Source organism: Bubalus bubalis, chromosome 22 (assembly GCF_019923935.1).
Source record: "Bubalus bubalis isolate 160015118507 breed Murrah chromosome 22, NDDB_SH_1, whole genome shotgun sequence".
Taxonomy (NCBI): Eukaryota; Metazoa; Chordata; class Mammalia; order Artiodactyla; family Bovidae; genus Bubalus; species Bubalus bubalis.
In genome coordinates this window covers 46903272-46909787 of record NC_059178.1, presented here as the reverse complement: position 1 = coordinate 46909787, position 6516 = coordinate 46903272, and positions in this window count along the sequence as shown.

The window sequence follows — 6516 nt, the reverse complement described above, 5'->3', positions numbered from 1 at the left end:
CATGATATAGATAATTTGTGCTGACTTTTTTGCTAGTCTTGATAGAATTTTTTCAGTTTTATTGATCATTTCAAAGAATGAGCCTTTTTATTTTATTTATTTTCTATACTGTTTTTCTGGTTTTAATATCATTGATTTGTGTTCTTTATTATTTTGTTTCCTTCTGCTTACTCTGAGTTCACATTGTTCTTTTTTTTAAATGTTAGTGTAAGAGCTTATATTACAGATTTAAGCACTGATTTATAAATTTAGCAATGCATTATAAATGTCTTAGCAATGTTTTAGCTGTATACTACACACCATATTTTCATTTTAGTTCTGTTTCATGCATTTTTTTAAATTTCTCCTGACTTCTATTCTTCATTGTGTATAATTCTATTAGCTTTACTTTTCTTAATATGCAGTTTAATAAAAGAATAGGTCAGTGACTAAGTTTTAGTCACCTTCACAGATAATTTGAAACCTGGGAAAAATCGTGAAAAGATTAGAGAATGACTTGAGAAAATTCATGTCTGAAGGATCCTTAGTTGATTATTTCTTACCAACCTATTCCCATTAAACAATTGCCCTGTTTGTTGTTGTTGTTGGTTGGTTGGCTTTTAGTTCCAATTCTTGCTTGATGTTCTTTCAGAATTTTCTGATTCTTAATCATTTCAAAGAATGGACATTCAACTTCCCACATATTTTGTGGAAGTACTCCTGTATCAATAATCTCTTACTAAAGTCTGTGTTTAGAGAGAAATGATTTATAATTATCAGAAACAAGACCTGATTGTGCTGATAAAGGGATTTTTCTTATTTAGGCTGTGGAGTTTCTAGAAAAGTAGCATAAAAACCTTTCACCTGCTGAAACATACTACCTGTGAAATCTTAGGAAAGTTAATTAGCCTTTTCATTTTGCAACTTGGATTATTAATGCTCCCTATTTCAATGAGCTATATTGTGAGGATGAAAAACAGTTAACATTGCTAAAGAGCTTGGAATATTGGCTAACACCTATTAAACATTTAAAAAATATCAGAAATACATTTTTATCTTATGTTACTTATGAGAAGCCTCACCAAAAATACCAAATTTTAGAAAAAAATTTGAATATAGGAGAGGGTAAAAAACTTCTAATTGTTATCTTGGAAGGTGTTCTATATCAAGTCATCAATAAATTAAATTTCTTTCTTAGACACACATTTAAGAAACCAAGTCAGATTTGAAGGTAATCAGTAAGCCTCTTCAAGTAATCATAAGACAAGTTCAGTGAAAATAGGAAAGAGCAAACTTTACTCGTGGTGCCAAGGAAATTCCTGAGGAAGATCATAAAATGTTCCACACGTCTACCCTTAGTCATCATTCAAAGCCAAACTTAAGTCTGACTTCATTCCAGACCTTTCTCACATCTCTACCTTCTTCTCGACCTTATGAAGTGCAATTAATCTGGCTATTCATTATTTAATGCAAGAAATCTTTGGTGACTTTTAGTTCTCTTCGTCCTCTCTCTTCACATTTATTTATCTCTAAATTATATGTCCAATTCATTCACTTTTTTTAATCCCATTACTGCTCCTACAATTTAAGCCACCATCATTCTCACCTTGAGTTTAAAATAGCTTCTTAAGTCGTCTTCCAACTCTAGACTTGACACCTCTGCCCCAATGACTTATCTTTATTTCTATTCCTTTTCCAATCTTTTCTGTAGTATGCCAGCAAAATAATGTCACAAAGTCCACAATTGTCACGTTTTCTCCAAAGCCTTTTTAGAAGTCTATATCTTATTAAACAGAGTCCTTTTATGTGTCCTCTTTAGCATTTAAGAAGTTTTATTACAAACTGAAAAAAAAAAAAAATCCAGTTTTCCTACCATTTTTGTCCCATTTTAAGTACTTCCAAGCAAAGAAGTGTTTCTATTAGCATTTCTATTTGCATCCCTCGTATCTTAGCACTATGGATTGACAGAATAATATTGCTTCAAGAAAGTGAAATTGAAATTCTAAGTTGCTCAGTTGTATCTGACTCTTTGAAACCCCATGGAATTCTCCAGGCAAAAATAATGCAGTGAGTAGTCATTTCCTTCTCCAATGAATCTTCCCTAACCCAGGCATCAAACCTGGGTCTCCTCCATTGCAGACAGATTCTTTACTATCTGAGCCATGAGGGAAGTTTACTTTAAATTAAAATAAATTTATCTCTAATTGTTATTTATCTGTGTATCATAGCTTCTTACTTTTTCTTCCTTGAGGTATATCGGAACATATTTTCTCATTCTGTCCATAGCACCTAGCAAAATGCTATGTCTAAAGGCTCATTAAATTGTTGCATTGAGTTGGAAAATTTAGAAACTGGAAGAAGTACATTTTCTTTAATTTTGTCTATTTATTGTATACACATTTTTGGATTGTTCACCTAAATACACAGAACCTCACTTTCCTCATCTCTTAAATGTCAATGATGGCATTTTCTTTCCTTTCTGGGTCCATTCAGAAATAATGAATGTATGTTGTATGGGTTTGGAAAATGTTAAAAGATGAATATATTAATCATCATCAGGAGAAAAGTCTTACTAAGTACTAATATGTGAATGACTTTTTGCAGACAGATAAGTAGGCAAGCTACTTGTCCTCTGGAAGCCCACAATCAAAAATGCACAATAAATACAGATATAATGTATTCAAAGAAATATATACTCAGGGCACCCAGAGACAAATGCTGAAACCAGATTGTGAAATTCTTGGAGCCAGGTATTAATACACAATGCATTAAGAATATTAATAAGCCATATCTTGAGATAATAATTTAATCACTGTCATATCAGATAGACTTGGAGCCAATTTCTATAGACATTATAACAAAAAAAGTCAAATGAAGTTAGAATCTTGATAGGGAAAGAAACTTCAGATTCATAAACAGTCTTGGATAGGCTGCTTGAGTGGAACTAGAATGGGGTTTGTGTGTATATATGTGTATATGGATGTGTGCACTGAAGGGTGATGATGGTTGGGGTGTTGATGAAGAGGGCAAGGATTTAGAACCAATTTTGGGAGAAAACAGATTCTGTATATAATAGTGGACCATTATTGGTCTTTTAAACACACTAAATAAACCTTAAAAAGGATGTCCTTTTCATCATAGGAGACTTGAACGCAAAAGTAGCAAGTCAAGAGATACCTGAAGTAATAAGCAAGTTTGGCTTTGGAGAGAAAATGAAGCAGGGCAAAAGCTAAGAGATTTTTACCAAGAGAATACACTGGTCATACCAAACAACCTCTTCCAACAACACAAGAGAAGACTATACATGGACATCACCAGATGGTCAATACTAAAATTAGATTGATTATATTCCTTGCAGCCAAAGATGGAGTCTTTGTCAGCAAAAACAAGACTGAGAACTGACTGTGGCTCAGATCATGAGCTCCTTTTTGCAAATTCAGAATTAAATTGAAGAAAATAGGGAAATTACAAAGTAGAAGTGAAAAATAGGTCCAAGGGATTAGATCCAATAGACAGAGTGCCTGAAGACTATGGATGGAAGTTCATAACATTGTACAGGAGGCAGTGATCAAAACCATCCCCAAGAAAAAGAAATGCAAAAGTCAAAACGGTTGCCTAAGGATGCCTTACAAATAACTATGAAATGGAAAGAAGTGAAAAGCCAGGGAGAAAAGGAAAGATTTACCCATCTGAATGCACAAATCCAAAAAATAGCAAGGAGAGATGGGAAAGACTTCCTAAGTGATCAGTGCAAAGATAGAAGAAAACAATAGAATGGGAAAGACTATAGTTTTCTTCAAGAAAATTAAAGATACCAAGGGAATATTTCATGGAAAATGGTCACAACAAAGGACAGATACAGCATGAACCTAACAGAGGAAGAAGATATTAAGAAGAGGTGGAAGAACACAAAAATATACAAAAAAGAACTTTCAGTTCAGATCAGTTGCTCAATCGTGTCTGACTCTCTGTGACCCCATGAATCGCAGCACGCCAGGCCTCCCTGTTCATCACCAACTCCCGGAGTTCACCCAGACTCACGTCCATCGAGTCAGTAATGCCATCCAGCCATCTCATCCTCTGTCATCCCTTTCTCCTCCCGACCCCAATCCCTCCCAGCATCAGAGTCTTTTCCAATGAGTCAACTCTTCGCATGAGGTGGCCAAAGTACTGGAGTTTCAGTTTTAGCATCATTCCTTCCAAAGAAATCCCAGGGCTGATCTCCTTCAGAACGGACTGGTTGAATCTCCTTGCAGTCCAAGGGACTCTCAAGAGTCTTCTCCAACACCACAGTTCAAAAGCATCAATTCTTCAGCGCTCAGCCTTCTTCACAGTCCAACTCTCACATCCATACATGACCACAGAAAAACCATAGCCTTGACTAGACGGACTTTTGTTGGCAAAGTAATGTCTGTGCTTTTCAATATGCTTTCTAGGTGGGTCATAACTTTCCTTCCAAGTAGTGTCTTTTAATTTCATGGCTGCAGTCACCATCTGCAGTGATTTTGGAGCCCAGAAAAATAAAGTCTGACACTGTTTCCACTGTTTCCCCATCTATTTCCCATGAAGTGATGGGACCGGATGCCATGATCTTTGTTTTCTGAATGTTGGGCTTTAAGCCAACTTTTTAACTCTCCACTTTCACTTTCATCAAGGGCTTTTTAGTTCCTCTTCACTTTCAGCCATAAGGGTGGTGTCATCTGCATATCTGAGGTTATTGAGACATCTCGTGGCAATCTTGATTCCAGCTTGTGTTTCTTCCAGTCCAGTGTTTCTCATGATGTACTCTGCATATAAGTTAAATAAACAGGGTGACAATATACAGCCTTGATGTACTCCTTTTCCTATTTGAAACCAGTCTGTTGTTCCATGTCCAATTCTAACTGTTGCTTCCTGACCTGCATAAAAATTTCTCAAGAGGAAGATCAGGTGGTCTGGTACTCCCATCTCTTTCAGAATTTCCCACAGTTTATTGTGATCCACAGAGTCAAGGGCTTTTGCATAATCAATAAAGCAGAAATAGATGTTTTTCTGGAATTCTCTTGCCTTTTCAATGATCTAGTGGATGTTGACAATTTGATCTTTTGTTCCTCTGCCTTTTCTAAAACCAGCTTGAACATCAGCAAGTTCACAGTTCACATATTGTTGAAGACTGCCTTGGAGAATTTTGAGCATTACTTTACTAGCATGCGAGATGAGTGCAATTGTGCAGTAGTTTGAGCATTCTTTGGCATTGCCTTTCTTTGGGATTGGGATGAAAACTGACCTTTTCCAGTCCTGTGGCCACTGCTGAGTTTTCCAAATTTGCTGGCATATTGAGTGCAGCACTTTCCCAGCATCATCTTTCAGGACTTGAAATAGCTCAGTCAGAATTCCATCACCTCCACTAGCATTGTTTGTAGTGATGGTTTCTAAGGCCCACTTGACTTCACATTCCAGGATGTCTGGCTCTAGGTCAGTAATCACAGCATTGTGATTATCTGGGTCATGAAGATCTTTTTTGTACAGTTCTTCTGTGTATTCTTTCCACCTCTTCTTAATATCTTCTGCTTCTTTAGGTCCATACCATTTCTGTCCTTTATCAAGCCCATTTTTGCATGAAATATTCCCATGGTATCTCTAATTTTCCTGAAGAGATCTCTAGTCTTTCCCATTCTGTTGTTTTCCTCTATTTCTTTGAATTGATCACTGAGGAAGGCTTTCTTATCTCTTCTTGCTATTCTTTGGAACTCTGCATTCAGATGCTTATATCTTTCCTTTGCTCCTTTGCTTTTCACTTCTTTTCTTTTCACAGCTATTTGTAAGGCCTCCTCAGACAGCCATTTTGCTTTTTTGTATTTCTTTTCCATGGGGATGGTCTTGATCCCTGTCTCCTGTACAATGTCATGAACCTCATTCCATAATCCATCAGGCACTCTATCAGATCTAGGCCCTTAAATCTATTTCTCACTTCCACTGTATAATCATAAGGGATTTGATTTAGGTCATACCTGAATGGTCTGATGGTTTTCCCTACTTTCTTCCATTTAAGTCTGAATTTGGCAATAAGGTGTTCATGATCTGAGCCACAGTCAGCTCCCAGTCTTGTTTTTGTTGACTGTATAGAGCTTCTCCATCTTTGGCTGCAAAAAATATAATCAATCTGATTTGGTGTTGACTATCTGGTGATGTCCATGTGTAGAGTCTTCTCTTGTGTTGTTGGAAAAGGGTGTTTACTATGACCAGTGCATTTTCTTGGCAAAACTCTATTAGTCTTTGTCCTGCTTCATTCCATATTCCAAGGCCAAATTTGCCTGTTACTCCAGGTGTTTCTTGACTTCCTACCTTTGCATTCCAGTCCCCTATAATGAAAAGGACATCTTTTTGGGGTGTTAGTTCTAAAAGGTCTTCTAGGTCTTCATAGAACCATTTAACTTCAGCTTCTTCAGCATTACTGGTTGGGGCATAGACTTGGATAACTGTGAGAACTTAGTGACCCAGATAACCATGATGGTGTGATCACTCACTTAGAGCCAGACATCCTAGAGTGTGAAGTCA